Genomic DNA, 19,428 nt, shown 5'->3' with positions numbered 1-19,428 from the left:
CCAAGTGATATCATGTTACCCATTCTTAAAATGATCATCCTAAAGGCTAGTCAGGAGGAGTTTCCAACAATAAACCAGGACTGGGAGTTATTTGTCTGGCTTGGGTGATGTGCCATTCTTAAATCAGTCACTATGGCCAGGCTAATGCAATGCTTTGATTGGCCCATCTCAGGTTATCCTGTTTCTGAGGCCAGATGGTAAATTCGACTCCATCTGAACTACATGGACTGAAACTAGGAATGAGGGTGATATTCTCACATTGAGGTGGTATTTCCAGAAAAAGAGTAAATGGATGCTGGGAAGATACAAACAGCAAAAACACATCTGCTCATTTCTCAAATTGAGCAAAGAGCGGTTACTATTATTGTAAAAGTGTTGAAGCCCTGTTGTATTCTGAAGGAAGCTATTGTTCTTACAGTCAAGAGAATTTAATCTCACCAACTTGAGAGATAGCAACACACTAAACACAAGTCTGAACTCTGAACAAGATTCAGAGTTTCTTATCCACAAACATTTATTGAGTACTGACCTGCACATTTGGGTTTTAAAATAATTTGCAAATATAAAATATCTCATTAAATAAGATGAAAATATGTTTTATATTATATTAATTTTGTAAATTACGGCCAAAGATCATAGAAGAGACCACATTTGGAAAAAGAAAATCTTGTTTGTTATTATGTTCTCACAGGGTGAGTAGAGGCTAAAATACTTCCACTTCTAAAGCACAAATATTCCTTATGGGAAATTCAAGTGTGTCTCAGTCTTTAAGGATGTACTTTTGAGCAACTTTGAGGAACTCAAGTATAGTAAATCACTAGTATTCCTTGATATTCATCTGAGAATTCTGAGGGAAATAAACTGTGAAATAGTTGTGCTTCCAGTAAGAATGCAGTATGTTCTGTCTATAAATAGCATATCTCCTGAAGGTTAGAGGAAAAATTGCTGATGCCACACCCAGGGAAAAAAAGGAGGAAATAAAGGGAGATTCGAAAAATTACAGATAATTGAATATCGTCTCATCATCTCAATTCCAGGAAAAGTGATTGAGGGTTTAATTAGGTTTGGATTCTTAAATAAGTTAACGAGAAAGAGTTTTACTCACAGAATGTCCATGTAGCATTTGAAATTGAATAATAAAACCTATCTTAAGGAAAAACTGGTCTACCTAGCTGGGAACTTTTATAAAATTCATTCAAAAAAAAAAAAGGTCTGGTTTCTTTTAAGGCATCTTTGCTGCTGTGGCTAAGGTCAGAGTATGAATAATTCAAAACACTTCTTTTTTCTTAATAAGCAAAGTGTTTGATGTTTGGGAGGACAGTGCTTTTGGTATCCCACCTGATAAAGTTTTTTGTCTATTATTAGATTGCATTATCCACTGGTCAAAACAGGTAGTCATCATTCTTATCCACAAGAGTTTATTGAGTACTTATCTATACAAAGGACTGTGTTAGATGTGGAGGCACGAAGAAGCATGTACCCTATCTATAAGAAACGTGGTTAGAAAATCATGGCAATCATGATTCAGAGAGGAGAGACCAGTGTGGGATTGGTGGCCATGCTGGTATCATTAAGGCTGGTATATTATTTGAAGAAATAAGTAGCTATCCAATCCATCCATGTACAGAGGAAAAGTATGTGGCTGGGGCCATGCCATTTTTGCTTTGTCTTGAGTTACTACGTGTTTCTCCTGGGTTAGCTCTTTTATTATTACAATTTCAAATCCTCTTTCTATGTGTTAATAATGATGGCATACTTTATGTTTCTAGTCTAGCCTTTCTCTAGGGAAGATTCATGTTCTGCTTTCTACTGCACATCTCTAATATGAGAACTTTAACGTCAGTGTGTCCAAAACTCAATACATTTTCCCCTATACTTGCTGTTCCTTCCATATTCTATATGTTTGTTAAGGGCACCACCAGTTAGTACCAATGTAAGCCCAAATCTAAGAATCATTTTGGACTCTTTATTCTCCTCGTACTTCCTTTACCCCATTGGCCTCCAAATTCTGACAATTTGACTTCTCCTTGTTTCCTACTACATCCCCCTTTGCACTTGGTAATTACTTGCATTGAAGCACTAGTCACGTGGTGCTCTATGTATTTGTACATGTGTACGTGAGCTCTATGGTTTCTTAGTCTTTAATCCCATTTCCAGTGCCTAATGCCACACTTAGACCATGGGACGTGCACACAAAATGCTTGTTGAAGGAATTGTGTGTTAGACATTTATTATTTATTCAATCAGTTACTTAATAATTAACCCAACTTACATTCCTGGAGGACTTGCTATGTGATGGGAATTGTGCTTTCTTACTATTGTGGACACAATGATGATTGAGACATCATCTGTCCTCTCTGTTAGCTCATAGAGGACAAGAAAGAACAGACACACAAACAAGACTGAAAAACTAAAGTCAAGATGAACCCAGTAATCTTAACATTTACCTTTTTTAGTCTCAGCATGTGCATATATGTATGTGTCATCTTATTTGATAGTGATGTTGGATATTTTGCAATTTTTTTTCTCTCTCATGTTATTTCAATGTGGCATCAGTTAAAATCTCAGGTTGAATTGTCACTAGCAAAGAACTTTGAAGAATAAAATCATTTTCTCTTAAAAGGACATGTTCCTGTGAATATGAATCCTGGCTATGAAAATGAAAACACCATAGGCTCTCATAATTAAAGCCAATCTTGATAAAAATAAAAATTTGTCTCACAACTACCCACACTTGAACATAAATCAAGATGCAGTGAATTTAGGGACTGTAGCCAAGAAGTTAGTGATAAAAATCTGAGAATATTGATTATTCTGGGTACACTGAGAAATTGACTTAAGAAATTAATTAAAAACCCCAGAAATGGAAAAAAAATAGCAAACTTTAGCCTTTCCCAGAAATCATCTTATCTCAATCACTGTCTTTCAAGAAGAGTCTATTTCAGGTAAGTGCTAAGGTTTACCCTGTGTTTCCCTTATTGTCTGACCACCTCCTGATCCACCTTGAAGACTTTTTTTTTAAGGTCAAGTAAGTTCTAGTAGCTCTTTTGAAGTATAAAAAAGGAAGAAGAATATTCTTCAGGTTGAACCAGCTTGCAGGTTATTATACTGCTACTAAAAAATTGAAAAGGCTCATGATGAGTTTCCAAAATGTAATCAGTCTGCACAACAACAAAACCCAAATGTTCTTTGTGTTCAGAATGGGAGAAATGCTATTCCGTTTTTTTTTTCAGAGACAGGTTACAGCACAAACTAGGCAAGGTACATTGGATCGGCAGTTAGTACATTATCTCATTTAGCACACCATTAAAGTACTTAAAACATCCCTACTCCAAATCCTGCCGCACTCAGTCTTAGTAAACACTGCCTCTTACTTCATCCTAAAAGTTGCAGCCATGGAGTTTGAAAAATTCATCTATTTCGTCCTGTCAAAATTCATCTATTTCGACTTCTGCCCTTTAATCCATTTCTTTCATCTCAGGGGCTATGGGAAGGGACCACCACATTGGGATTATTTGCTGCTTATAAGAGAGTCTAGAAAAAAAATGGCTTAAACAATATAGGGAGTTCTTTTCCTACCTATCACTAAGATTAGGAAGAGATACTCTTATTAGAAAGAGTGGGTGCAGAAGCTCTGTAGTGACAACAGGGGCCCAGGTCCCTATGATTCTTCTGTTCCTCCTTACTTAACACTTAACTTTCATCCAAAGACTTGTCATGGTGTTAAAAAATAAAAAATAAAAATAAAAATAAAAAACAAAAAACAAAAAAACGTGACTGTAGCTCTACCCATCATGTCCATATGCCTGGAGGTAGGGAGGAGGAAAGGAGAAAAAAAAAAAAAAGTCCAAAAGACATCTTCCCACTTTGCCATGTTTTAAAGGAGATTTCCTGGACCCAACAATTTCTGCTTATATCTCACAGGCCAGCATTCTGTTTCATGGCTGGCCCAATCTGCAAGGAAAGGCAAAACAAAAATCCTTTTAAACTTGGCATATCACCACCTTAAAAAAAGTACCATGTTAAAAAGATAAAACGTAACAATGCATTTGAGTCAGTAACTCATAGTTGCTGCAATAATATCTTAAACTATTTCTTCTATCCTCAAATGCTCCCTTTGTTGAAGTGCTAAAAGACAGCAATGAGGAAAAGGAACTGAATTTGGAATTAAACAAAGGTGGACTCAGACAAATTCTGAGTTCATGACTAATTAGCTCTTGGATCCTCCTCAGGTTATTTAAAATCCCCAAGCCTTAGTCGCTTCATGTATAAAACTGATGAAAACACCTATTGCCAACAACCTGTTTGGGAACATTGACGCAAAGAACTGGAGCATAGTAAGTGCTCAATTATTTGTAGATATATAAAAAACATAAAATGATGCTTTGATTCTTATTGAAACAGCATGCCCATGCCTCCTTTTGACCCCTGTAGACACCTTGGTTTCCTACCTGTCAAGTAAATATGGATGTGTCCAGGCTTCATTCTTGGCTCCCTGATCTCTTTATTCTACATTTCTCATCCATTATCTTGGCTTCAATTAACACTCAAATGATGATGCCTCTTAGCTCAGACTTCAGACTCAGACTGCAGACTCGCTCTTGGGTATCTTCAGCTTCAGACTTGCCCCTGGATATCTCCAAAGTATCTATAGTGAGTTGAATAGTGACACCCTGAAATGCTGCAGGACTTCTCTCGGTCACTTTGCCAGCTGAGGATCTCCATGACTGGTGACATCCCCACCCAGGCCTCACTTGGCCCTGGGTCTTCCACAGGAGGCACCCTGTCAACTCAGCCCACTGGGCTGTGTCTAGCTTGCACACCAGCCCAGATCCTGCAGTTATCACAGGATCCTCACTCAGCCCATGGCTGGGCTGGGCATGCCCCAGCCCACCAGTGTTACAGCTTATACCCATATTCAGTGGTTCCTGAGACCTTGTCTTGGGTCCAAAATAATGAGGTTATGCTCACAATAGAAGAGTGAGGAAGACAGAGAAGAATTTTATTGAGCAATAGACAGCTTTCAGCAGAGAGGGGATACAAAGGTGATCCTGTACCCAAAGTTAGGTAGTCTCTTCCCCAGTGTGGCTGGGTCCAGGGCTTTTATGGACTCAGAATGGGGGAGTGCATGCTGATTGGTTTGTGATTACGCAAAAAAGCTAAAACAAAGACACCACTCAACGTGAGCACAACAATGTGAAAAAAGCAATTAGGGAAGGGTAGTTACTGTATATGTACAATAGGTGAAGGCTGAGAATCAACCAGAGGAAAGCACTCCAAACGGGGAGAGAGATTCTCAATCTGGTCTGTGAATTTGACTTGTAGCTTGGCTTTCAGGCTTTAAACTCTCTTGAGCTTGAAGGTGGAGTTTCACCAGGGACCCGTTCCTACCTACCTGAGCATTTGACTGCCTCTTGCAGCTATCAAAATGATATGCCCCCGAGAAACTGAGAATGTGACTTTATGTGGAATAAGAGTCATTGTAGATGGAATTGAGGTAAGGTTCTTGAGATTAGATCATCTTAAATTAGGGTAGGTCCTAAATTCAGTGACAGGCATCCTTATAGGAGAAAAACAAAGAAGACACACAGATGTAGGGGAGAAGACCATGTGAAGACAGAGGCACAGATTGGAAAGCTGCATTTCCAGCTAAGGAACACCAAGAATTGCTGGCAGCCATCAAAAGCTAGGAGAGAAATATGGAACAAAGTCTCCCTCATGTCTTCAAGAAAAATACAACCCTGCTGACACCTTGACTTTGGACTTCTGGTCTCCAGAACTTTGAGGGAATAAAATTCTATTATTTTAAACCACCAAGTTTGTAGTACTTTCTTATGGCAGCCCTAGATATTAACTAATCCAGTATCTCAAACTGAACTCCTCATTTGATTCTATGAATGCCTCTCTCTGCCCATACTTTCTAACTTACTTTGTGACACTACTATCACATAGATGTCACAACTTGTTATCCTCAACTTCACCCCCGCCATTTGCCCCCGCACCCAACCAACTGCCAAACTTTTATGTCTGATTAATTCTCCCATCTGATCTTTTTCTCCAAAGTCATTTGCTACCTCTCTGGGTTCAAGCTCTCTGTATCTTTTCTGGGCTTGTACTAGAACTTCTCAGTATGCCTCCCTACTCCTGGTAGTGTTCTACTCAAGTACAGGACCTGCACATTTGCCAGAGAGATGTGGCCAAAATGCAAAACTAACCACGAGTCTGACTTGCTTAAAACTCTGTGATGGGGTTTCGTTCTCTTCTGGATGAAGCCCAACATCGTGCCATGGTCACCCTGCACAGTCCAACTTACCTATGACCCTTTGTACATGCCATCCCTGCTCCTGGCATATTCTCCTGTCCACTGCCATGTACCAATTTTGCCATGTAATGTCATTTACTATCCGTGAATACTTAGCTTGTGCATCACTTTGTCTAAGAAGTCTAACTGATCCCTCTTCCAGGTAGGCACTTTACTCTGAGCACCGACAGTACCCTGGTTGTTTACCTTGATCTGCAGGCTTTGTATGAGGTATTAAATTTAAACAAGTTCATTATGGTGATAAGGAGTTTAACCACCCTGCTAGTTTGAGCTCCTTAAGGACAGAAGACATTCTTCTTTACCAGAAACCTGCACAATGCTTGGTGGATGCTGGTGCCTGGTAGACCCTCAAGAAATGACTGTTGAAGGACTGAAGGACTTAATTATTTCCCCTATTAACCTGTCAGTTCTTTATCAATGTTTTATCTCCATCCTTGGCACTCCCACTCAATTAGTAACATTGATGTCATCACAAATCTTTTTTCTTAGTGTCCATTGCAGCCAATTCATCCCAAGTCCCTCATTTCTTCTTTAATCAGAGAAGGTCTCTACAGAGACCCAAAGAGCAGTAGTTTAATGAACAGGCTCCGGAGTCAGAGAGTCTTGATCAAATCCTGGCTTTGCCTCTTCCTAAGTCCATGACCCTGACCAAATTACTTAATCTCCCCAAGCCTCCTCCATGCATCTGTAAAATGGGGATGATATAGCACCCACCTCACACAATCACTGTCGTTTACTGCTTACTAAGAAAAAGGGATGAGATAAAGGTAGGGGAGTATATCAGATGAATTGAGAATTATACTGCTCTTTTCCTGACCAGTTTTCTGTATAACCTTAGTAATTCTGTGACCTAGATATAGTCTTTGAGGTATATATTAGAGTTTATTAATTATTGCTTTCCAATGGTGTAATAATCTTGTGCCCATTCCTCCATGTGATCTGCAAGCTTTGTTCAGGCCAGAACCACTTAGATTTTTCTAGAGTGATTTTTATGAGTTATTCTTCTCTCAGTTATTCTTCTTACTATGTTGCGTTGTTACCCTTAACATTACATGCCCTGTTTTTATGTGAAGTCTTAAGACTCCTGTTCCAAAGTTTCATTTTTATCAGAATACTCCTTCTTATAAAAAAAAAAATTTAAAGCTTGTTTTCCATCAGATTAAACTGAAACGCTTCCTCCTAGTCCTCAAGGTTCTTATCAAATTGTTTTTCCCACAACACTGACTTCCTGACACTCTTCAGTTATTGGGCACTTCAAACGACATCCCTGACAGTTGCCTCAGAGCCACTATATAGTTTTAGTCAGGATAATATTTTGGAAAAATATGAATGCTCTTATCTCCTTTGCATTTTTAGGTTCATAATCTTCTCTCTAGTGAGGTTGAGACATCCATCTACCAAGAGAAAATAAAATTTTACCCTAAGAAATAATTGAGAAGGAGCAAGGAAATGTTGAACTTCTGACATTCAGGATAGAAATTTTCAGTATGAAAATAGCTTGTGGTCAGATTTTCTGAGAAGGAAAAAATTTTTTTTAATTCTCCTAGTTTCTGTCTATTAGTAAAAAGATCAAAACCCAGAGAACAAGTGGAGTGGGTTCTGTGATGGCTAGCCCATGCAGTTTGTTGCTCTGGCTGGAAAGAATATACAATGGTGAAAGAGGGAAAACCCTATTTTTTCTAGCTGCAGTGGCTCATAAAAAGTGCATGGTACATGGAGCCAAAGCAATCGGTTGAGTCTGTACAATCCAGACAAGGATTGGAAGGAAGATATCTGATAAACTGAGGAATATGGTGCCCTGGTCTGTGACTTTTATTCTGTGAATAACGTCAACAACTCTGTCACATAGATAGAGTTTTGGGATTTTGTATTTTATGTCTTTTCAATTTCATTTTCTTCTTTCTTGTTAAGCTGTAAGATCCTCCAGGGTGAAAAAAAAAAAAAAAAAACACGAACAAACAAACAAAAAAACAAACTTCTCACACCCCGTGGTTTAGTTTCTGAATTATCAGTACCAAAGAATGGGACATATTTTTCCAGTAACCATGGAAATCATCATTGAACTACTGCGTAGAGATTGTGAGATGAAAATATGTCAATAAAACTTGAGAGAGAAATATCTAAGATCCTTATTTACTCCTTCAGGCTAACAAATGTTCATTGCCTTTCAAAGAATTGTGGCCGTGATAGGTATGTGAAGGAAATTTACATTTTAGTCTCCCATTGGTTGGTTTAAATCTTTCTGCAATTTCATATGTTGCATTTAAAAACCCCAAGATCAACTGAGAATCAGAACAACTGTTTATGCTAAGAGTTGGTAAAATGATTATGTGGACTATAGCCAGATAGATTTAGTAATAAATAATTTATGAAAAGTCAGAAGGGGGAAAACTTATTTTGAATACATTTATTAATCTTTTATTATCAGAGTTTTGACCTATATGCCAGGAAGCATGCTTGCACTAGGCTCCCAGAGATAAATGATGTTCTGTACCTTTACATAGCTAATCTTTATGGAGCACCATTCTAAGTATATAAATAAAAATTTGTTAATTCTCACCACAACTTCAGGGCATATGAACTATTATTGACCCTTTCCAGAGGTTCAAGGTTGCACAGTTAGTAATTACTGAAGCCAGCATGTGAATCAATGCAACCTGGCTCTGGACTTTGTATTTTTTACTAATGTGGTTTACAGTCTGTAATGTGGTCATATGAATATGTACAGGGTTGGAACCAGAGAAATCTGGGAAAATAACAGAGGAAAATTTAAAAGAATATGTTTCTGTCTTAAAATGGGGAAGGTCTTTCTTTCTAAGCATGAACCAAACCCAGAAACCATAAAAGAAAACACTGACATATTTGTCTATATGACAAGCAAGAACCTTGATATAGTCAAAGAAGCTACACATGAAGTTAAAGGTAAATGCCTACTTGGAGAAAAAGATTTGCCACTTACCCATAAAGAAGGTAATGATGTTAAAAGAAATCCTGTAAATTAATGGGAAAAAAAAGCCAAAGAGGCAAGAAATTAATAAAGAGAAGGCAAATCACAATGCCCACACACCCATACAAAAGGATTCTTAATATTGCTAACTTAATATTGCTAATAATCAGAGCGAATGAAAACCTTGAGATACTTTCATCTTTTTAATTTGCAAACTGTCAAAAGTTTGCTAGCAGAATTACATTAGGATGTGAATACATATCCTTGTTTGACTCAGAGATAGGAAAGCCTCAATTGGATTCTTGGGAATTAAGCAGTATGCAATGATTTGGAAATTTCATTAATAATTATCGAAAGAGCCATATTAATTTTTCTCTATCTGTTGAAATTAAATGATATTTTTTCATTGATAAAACTCATACCAAACTAAATAAGAAAACTGAAACAAAACACAAAAATTCAACATAATTATAATGATTATTCCATACTTTCCTGGGAACCTACAACTTTCTACTAATAAGAGATATTCCCCTCATGATTATGGATGCCTTCATGGAGACAACATTTGTAATCACAAGCTATGTTTTGCTTTATTTTTACACACAAGACATTTGCTATTCCAAAGACCAAAATTAATCAGGAGTTTCTGAAAATCTGAAGTGTGACAAATATGTAGAATTAACACCTGTTTCTATTATTTACATAATCAAATTTCTCAATGTTTTTGAAGGCAGATACTTGGTACTTTAGGTAGGGGCCTTAGAACAATTTTCTTAAGGAAGCTGGGAAAATCAGGGAAGAGGAAGTTAGGCACTTTGGAAAACTTTGAAAAGTGCTCCAAACAGATAAGTAATCACCATGTGATAAACACTGCATTTCACAGACTATCTCTTTAACAAGATTCACTTTATGCTAACTCAGATATATCAAGTGATAGAACTTCAAAAATAAAAAATGAAGGGAATTAAGGCATGATCCCATTATCCTTCTGAGAGAACTGCTGACTTCACTGGCAGCAATATTCAAAAGACTTATGTAAATTTCTAAACTGGGTAGCTAGAATTCTTTTTTATTTTTCTCCTACAAGTATTTAACTGAAACCCTCTCTGGATAACTTTCATCTTCTATCATTTTCTGGATGAGAACCTTCAAGAACGATGGAACAGAATACTCTGCTGGCTTTTATCCAGTTTGGCTCTCTGCAGAGCTTAAAAAAATAACCCTTTGGAAGTCACATTAACTGTTTCAGAGCACACAGATATCATGAAGCAATCATCACAATGGAAAAAGCCTTAGAATGTAGAGCTGAAAGGATAGTGAGAGGTCACGGGTGGATATTTAGCTCAGCCCTGCTGAGTTGCTGAGTCACCAAGAGAACTTGATTAACCACTCTATGCCTCAAGTTTTTTCATCAGTAAAATGAAGAGGTCATACTCCATGTCCTTTGAGATCTCTTTATACCTGAGATTCTGAAGTCTGTAATAAGATGGGGTCTAACAAAATATTTGAATACCCTAAAATATGAATTTTATAGCTAATTAGATGATACCTTTAAAATTGTGTTTTTATACAACATCAGTAACTTCTATTAGCTGTTGAAACCACCAAACTTTATCCAATTTCTCTGTTGAAATTTTGTTTATGTATTTTTATCCTTGGCATTATTAGTTTGAGTTCAGTTTGAAATTCAACAATTTAGTATATCAGAAAGATGATTTTGTGGCACAAAACAAAAAACAAAAAACATACCTAACCAACCAACCAACCTAACTCTTTACATGGAACAAGGTAAGGTTGGTTATGCTGCAGAACCAAATTAGCTCAATTAAGTCATTGCTTATGCAAAATCTAGGAGTCCTTTAACTACAGGGCCAGTTCTTCCCATAGCGATTTAGTCATCCTGGCTGCTCCCATTCTGTGGCTCTTTTGACTATGTCAGGTTCTCCACAATTGCTGCAGCAAAGCAAGAGAAATCTACAATAATCATCCTATGGCTCCTAAGTATCTGGGCCAGAGGTCACACACATCATTGTGGTTATAGCTCATTGGCCCAAACTGGTCATACTGTGCTGCCCAACTGCAAAAGGGCTAAGAAATGTGAGGCTAGGACAGATATAATAGATAGTCAATGATAGTCAATGAGTCAATATATCTCTCCTACACCTATACCTTTCTTTTGTTTCTTTTTTTAAGTTACCCATAACCTCAAGCTGATGATCCATTCATTCATTGTCTCATATTTATTCAACACTCATTATCTGCAAGGTATTTAGTAGATTGGGTAATATAAAGATGAATAGGACCCATTTTCTTCACATTGACAAGAAGGGAAGAAATCTTCCATAAGCTGCACAAATGTTGTCTCATTGAATCTTTCAATTAATGTTAGTAAGGGCATTGATATTTTCTCCATCTTTATGGCTAAGAAAACTGAGACTCAAAAAAATGAAGTAATTATCTCTAGATCAGTGTTGGACGTGTGGCCAATCTGTAATTTCTACCCTGGCTTCGTGAATCCTGTGCCTTTGTCTTTTCCAACATAACACTTGTCTGCTCAGTCTCCAGTTAGTTAACAAGAAAGACTGGCTTGAATTTCAAGTCAGATAAACAGATGGCTTTGTGTGTCTACACAGGCACACATGAAAATGGGAGCTAATGAATTGTAGTCATTAAGAGAGGGACCTCTAGCGCCAAAATGTCTAGGGTTTTAAGCTTACCAGTTTTATTGTCTTGGATAAGTTACTTGTCTATGTTTCCATTTCTTCATCTATAAAATAGAGCATTTCTTCATCTATAAAATAGAGCATTGAGATCATTAAATGGAAAATTAATTCTATATGAAGTGCTTGGCACATAGTAGGTGCTCAAAAAAAGTCATCAGCATTGTTATTATTTTAATTGTTGTCATCATTGTAATTCAAACTCTTGCCTAAGGGGCAGAACAAAGGGTTTTCTGTTTATGCACAGGGCATTGTTAATTTATTTCAGATCTTTTAGTTTAAGTAAAAGGTCTCTATTGGTCCTGAAAACATTTTAAAAATAAATCAGAATCCATTTTCTATTCTCTCATCTACTTTACTTCATACTTGCTTTTATTGATTTTTAAATTATTTTCAAATGTGCTGAAATCCTTATTCTTTTTAATAGGTAAACAAGAAACAGCATAAGAGGACACATGGAAAGTTTGGATCACAAGCAAGAAAAGGGAGGGTCTTTTTACCCCAGAAGCTTCACAAAGTCTTTGAGTTCCTTAAAATTTTCAGGGACATACCCTCCTCTACCTCATCCTCACATACATCATTGAAATAAAACAGAACCTGCCAGAAAGGAACATGCTCCTCTCTCTACTCCGTAACTTACAATGCCACCTGCATCTGTTCCAGTATCCTCTGCCCATTCTTGTGTATCTCTAGATGAAATGTCTTCATTCCCATCAAAAGTCAGCACCTCCGCTTGTGCTCTAGGTCCTATCCTCTGTAGACTTTGCAGGGAATGTACATCTGAAATTTTACACCTTTCTCTCTGCATTCTCAGTATATTTCTATCTCCTGGGTCATTTCCATCAGTATAGAAACCTGTTGAAACATTACCAGCGTAGGTCTGCCTGAGAGTTACCCATTCTGTTAGCAGTTTCCTTTGATTCCTGTAAGTGTTGTTTTTCCAAATGCTAGGTGGGGCAATCTCTAACTTTTGATCCCCCAGCCTTTTCAAAGCTTTTCAAAACCTCTGATTCCCTGTATTAAATCCCTTTCTGCTTGAAATGTCTGGAATGATTTCTGCTTTCCTGTTCAAACCCTAACACATATGTCAAATTTTATGTCTTACACCTTTCTTTCATCTCGTCTCTCTTCTTGGAATATTATGTTTGTTCCCTGATGTTTTAGATAACAAGCTGCTCCCTTTTTGTCATTTGGATTTCAACTTAAGTAACACTCCCTCATCCAGCCATTCACTATCACATTACCTTATTTTAATTTTGAATACTCTATTTGTTTTCTTGTTTATTTATTCAGTAGAATATAAGTGATCTTGTCCATTTGTGTATTCCCAGTGCTACTACAGAGTTTGGTACCCAGCAGGCATCCAGTATTTGTGGAATTAAATGAATTAAAACTTAACATCATGTAAGATTTTTTTTCTGCATACCAAAGAATAACAGTGATGGAAATTTTAAGTTCCTATGATAAATATTTAGAGAATGCTATTAGGATAAAAGAGTGTCTTCAGTATGTGAAAGATACAAACTTGAATTAGAGTCCTGCCTTTGAGGAGTGAGTAAGAGAAATGAGAAATATGATGTATTAATATATATACCTATAATATAAAAGAGAAAGTGGTATCATTACACACCTATTAAAGCTATTGAAGTTCAAAAAGAGTTATGCTACTTCCATTTTCAAAGATCAGTGAAGTTTTTTCAGAAGGAGTTGATATTTGAATTGGGCCTTAAAGGATAACTAAGACTTAAGCTTACTGAGTGTGTAAGAGGGGCATTCTAGAAATATAAGGGAGTGTTATCAATGGCTCAAAGTAAGGATAAAACAAATTCAGTGTGTAGGGAATTGGGAATAGTCTTGCTTGGTTGGAAATTAGAATGTGAAAACCAAAGAAGCGAGAGATAGACTATACTCAAAAAATAAAAACATTGCACATAAATCCCCAAACAGAAGAATCCATTGGTTTTCACTCAAAAAACTACTTACTCATATGCACATGCAGATTTTAAAGTTATTTAATATGGACATTAAGTTTGCAGTTAGGAAATAGCTCATTTATGCTAATAGCCTTGAGGTTCTAAGAATTCTGTTTATTACATTAGAAGCCACACCGTGTTCTACATTCTAAACACTCTGTTTCAGATTCTGTGTTGTGCATCTGCACTCACTCTCTGAATGTGAAGCAGGCTGCGTGCAAATGCATTTGTTCACAATGAGCTTTTAGTATCTCTCCTCCTCTCTGAGGATGAAATCAGTGTACATGCTACTGCTTAAGTCATGTCAGTAATCTTCTGGGAGAAAGCAGAAGATGATTAAACCTACTCCAAATCATCATAAGCCTGTTGAAAGGCATTCTCCTCTTAAACTTCTATTTTACTCTAAAACAACCCAGCAGTTGAATTTCAAATTGTCTCAGGGTGAAGTTAAAAGAACATATAAATCTTCCTTCATGTTCTTTAACATCTAATAATAAAGTGATTGTAACTGTATTGTAGTTTTACTCGTTTCCTAGACACTCTCTTACTTACCACCAATAAGAATCCTTGAAAAGTGCATTCTGCTGTCTTGTCTTACTAAACAGATTGGCTTCGGAACTTATATTACAATGTTGCCCAGTTAATACAGTTTCTAAGCCAGCTATTGTTTGTTTAGTCAGGACAGTGCGATATATTTCATTTTCTATAAGCTCTAATGTCACTGAATGAGAGTAATTAGATGCATATAAACACAATTCACAGAAAAAGAAACACAGGTTTTAAATCATCAAAAATTAAGTATTCACCTAAAAAATTTTAAGTACAATATCACTAGGAATGATAAAGTCTGTAAAGATATATAGATTCTGCCCTTTCTCTCATTCAGGAAACAGGGCAGTCAATTAGATATTCAAATTATGTATATTTTCTTATTTAAAGATGCATATAGTCATAAATCCCTTTGGAGAAAGAAGAGAGGATTAAGACAAATTGGTTATTTGTACATGTAATGCTGAGTTTCCTAAGCCCAGGGAAGAATTCCAGAGAGTCACCAATATCAAAGAACTGAAGTTTTCTCCTTGAAAGCAATGCAACATAATTCATGATCTCAAAATGACCTTTTAAAAACATTCCATTATCACCCTCCTTCTTATGGTCTTGTATAGATACACTATATCTTTGATCATCTCCACTGTTCAAAAATTCTGAGAATCTTTGATTCTCACAAGACCCGTGTGATGTTAGACAAATTGAGCTCTGTGAAAGGGAATCTATTAAAGTCATTTATTACAGACAAAGACTGTTTCTAATAAGGTTTAAATCATAGCAGGAAGAAACCGACAAAACCCTCTAAAGTGGAGGTCACTGTTTGGGCCACTTATTAAAAAAATAATTTGAATTAGCTGCCAGCAACTAATATTATACTCAACTGGCCCACTTATCTCATTAATGTCCGTCTGGTCCCTGCAGTGATTTCAGATTTCAGTCCCTATAGTCATACTTTCTCATTTTGTTATTGAAAAACTGGATTTTCATAGAATTCAGATGTTTTATTTCAAGTCTCATGGCTGATAAACAAGGAATTAATTATTGAGATGGGAAATATTTAATATGCTTTATTTCATCATACTAATCCCCCAATTCATGCATGTCTCTACAATTTGACTCATATAACTGTGACTGTGAACATCTTTAAATTAGTAATAGTATTGGAGTTAGGGGAAAAAAGTGAATGCTTTCCAGTAATTATTGTTTGACATTTCCTTTCCTCAAAGAAAAATACAAACGTTAACTCTTCTTTCCAATTTACCACAATTCAAGCTTTAAAGCTGTACACTAGAGAAACATAGAGATATATGAAATACCTAGACCATAGAGAAAACACAGAAGGAGATAAGTGAGCACATGAAGAGATAAATAACACAGAGTAAATAACTTCTTAATTCAATTATTTTGGCATTTAGGGAAACTGGGATAAGACATGGCTTAAAAATGGAATGCAACATTTTTAAAATTTCTACTAAGTGCCCGGCAGCATGCATTAGTTATCTTATTCACACAACAATCTCTCAAGGAAAGCATTTCTCATCATTCTTACAGAAAAGAAATCTGAGGTTTCTGAGAGGTTACAAAACACTCCAAGTACATCTAACCAGCAAGTGATCAGGTGGGAATTGCAATGAGGTATGATTCCAAAGTGTGTTTTATAACTAGGACACAATTTGTTTCTCTTCTTAGACACAAACTTTGTGCAATTTAAAACTGTAAATATTTTTGTGAAGAAATATTTTAAATGATAAAGAAACCAAGGGTGAGCCAAATTTTAAAATACCCCCAAGAAAATTTGTTCTATATTATCATGCAATTAATCTAATTTTAGAGAATTATTTTCTATGCATGAAAGCAGATTTCTCTAGGACTTTCATTAGGCGCAATTTCTTTAATCTGAGTCACTTCCTTGTTGGAAAGTAACAAAAGAGCATTTTTTGGTGTGAATATTTCCTCATTCAAGCTTTTCTGGGACAAGAAGTTGGCCTTATTTAAGTCTATACTAATTTATGACTTATCTTCTCCCTGAAATAGTGAAATATTGAAGTGATAATACCCATACATGTATATGTACACATACATAAATTTAATATGTATATGCATATGATATGGATGTATATATATATTACATATATAAATTTCCCAAAGCATCTCCAAGTCACTCACAAAAACAAGTAAATGTGATCAATTTTTTATAGACAATACATTTCCATTCCAGGACTGCTGAAAATCTTTTCTTTGAAAGCCCTTTGACTGAGAGCTAAAACTCAGCAGACAGGCTGAGGAGGATTAGAGTGTATTCCTTTGGGTAGCAGCCTGGCAGGGTCAAAGGGAGATAAAGGGATTTTCCAACAGTGTTCTGACGAAGCAGCCAGCCAGAATGAATGGTTGAGGGATGTGTAACACCCAACCTAGGATACTTTCAACCCCACACAAATCCTAGCGGGGCTGTTTCTGCAGAGAGTTATTTGCTTTCTCAGAGCCTGCTGAAATAAATTCTGTCAGAACAGATTTGAATAGTGAATTATCCTGCTCAAAGATGGAAAAAGAGTAGGGAAGCTTTTCTTTTTCCATGAGGCAGCATCCCTGTTTTTAAACAGTAATGGAATTGACACAGGTGAACTGATTATGCTAAGTACACTGGGTACACAGACTCTCAACACCACTTCCTTTGCCTGCTCTTTGGGGGCTTATACAGAAAGTTGTGACGCTGGGGCCCAGGAGTTCAAGTCCCAATCAGTGAATAATGTATTAACCTTTATTAAACTGCTGATCTCTTTGTACCTTAGCCTAAAATATGAAGTAATAGTTTTCTTAGTAAATTATTTTGAGATTTCTTTTGAAAGGATAAATATGTAGTAATTATGAAGTCTTTTAAGCAACATTTCAGTAAGGGATTCCAATCTAAACCTCAATTAACAGAAACTGTGTATCAAGTTGGAAATGAACCATTTTGAAATAATGAAGACCGAAGCATATGTTGAGTGATAGTTTTCAATAAAAATTGAGATGGAATAACCTAAAACAGAGTATTTTACGAGAGAAACAGTATTTAGCTTATTGGGCCTCTCTATAGGCTAGATGCTGGAGTTAAAAATGAGTAAGACACCAACTGATCTTAGAAAGTTCACAATCTTGGAAGGCTGACTGAACTTTCATACTGTTTTCCAGAAGGGCTATATTCCACAGAGGTTTCCTTATACACTATATTCTCACCAACACTTGTTATTTTTCGTCTCATTGATAATAGCCATTCTAACAGATGTAAGATGATCTCTCATGGTTTTACTTTGCCTTTCCCTCATAATTAGTGATGGCAAGCATTTTTTCATAGATGTGTTGGCCATTTATATGGTTTTTTAAAAAAAATCAATATCAAATTCAAGATTCTAGAAATATTTATTTAGTTTAGTCTTTTCATAGTTTAGAAAAGGAACATGAGAACTGAGAAATCAAGGGACTTAACAAAAATTATGGAAACTCACAACTCCAGTCATTTAAACCAAGTCAACTAGTCAAATCTATAAAAGATGTGTGTGTGTGTGTGTGTGTGTGTGTGTGTGTGTGTGTATGTGTATATATGTGTATATTTATAAGCAATATATATACAGTATACATAGTGAAATAGAATATTGATGTTATAGATCATAAACATATAAATATAATAAATATATAGAATTATATGTAAAGTTGTTTGTATATCTATGTTAATTATATATAACACATATGTTATACTATGTAATATAATAACATGTCTCATATATTATACATAATAATGTTGTTATGTGCCTAATATACATCCTATTATAGATTATATATAAAGGTTAAAATAAGTAAATATGCATAAACTGTTCCTTGGCAACCCAGAGGAAAAATTCATTATACAATACTCTGGATTTCTTACTTTTTATCCATTGTTTTAGCCTAAGATAAGGTATAACTTCTTCTTATTTAAATCACATACGTTGTTCCAATCACACCATAAATGACAGCTCTTCCAGGTAACTTTGCTCAATGACCCTCCAATCATTTCTGGCTGTTAATAGCTGGTATGGTTTGGCTCTGTGTTCCCGCACAAATCTCATCTTGAATTGTAATCCTTATGTGTGGAGGGAGGGACCTGGTAGGAGGTGATTAGATCATGGGGGCAGTTTTTCCCTTGCTGTTTTCATGATAGGATTCTTATGAAAGATGATGGTTTAAAAGTGTGGCACTTCCCCCACCCTCTCTCTCCTGCCACTTTGTGAAGAAGGTGCTTGCTTCCCCTTTACCTTCTGCCATGATTGTAAGATTCCTGAGGCCTCCCCAGGCATGCAGAACTGTGAGTCAATTAAACTTCTTTCTTTTATAAATTACCCAGTCTCAGGTAGTTCTTTATAGCAGTGTGAAAACATATGAATACAGTTAGTTGGTACCAAAGTAATGATGCATTGCTATAAAGATAGCTGAAAACATGAAAGCAACTACTTTGAAACTGGGTGACTGGCAGTGGTTGGAACAGTTTGGAAGGCTCAGAAGAAGACAGGAAGATGAGGGAAAGTTTGGAACTTCCTAGAAACCTATTGAATGGCTTTGACAAACATCCTGATGATGATATGAACAATTAAGTTCAGGCTGAGGTGATCTCAAGTAGCGATAAGGCACCTGTTAAGAACAGGAGTAAAGGTGACTCTTGCTATGCTTTAGCAAAGAGACTGGTGGCATTTTGCCCCTGCCCTAGAAATCTGTGGAACTTTGAACTTGAGGGAGATTATTTAGGGTATCTGGCAGAAAAAATGTCTAAGCAGCAAACTATTCAAAATGTAACCTGACTTTTTCTAAAAAGCATACATTCATATGCATTCACAAAGAGATTTCTTATGTTTAAAAGGAAAGCAGTGCACAAAGGTTTGGAAAATTTGCAGCCTGACCATGTGG

General features: G+C 36.3%; 1 long non-coding RNA gene across 1 annotated transcript in view; it reads left to right on the top strand.

Annotated features, from left to right (window-relative positions):
• LOC141581487 (uncharacterized) overlaps positions 1-19,428 on the top strand; it is a 474,675-nt gene that overhangs the window by 219,670 nt on the left and 235,577 nt on the right. The window lies entirely within an intron of this gene.

The sequence above is a fragment of the Saimiri boliviensis genome, chromosome 15 (assembly GCF_048565385.1).
Source record: "Saimiri boliviensis isolate mSaiBol1 chromosome 15, mSaiBol1.pri, whole genome shotgun sequence".
Classification (NCBI taxonomy): Eukaryota; Metazoa; Chordata; class Mammalia; order Primates; family Cebidae; genus Saimiri; species Saimiri boliviensis.
Note: the sequence above shows the minus strand (reverse complement) of the source record. Positions and strands in the feature narration are given on the sequence as shown.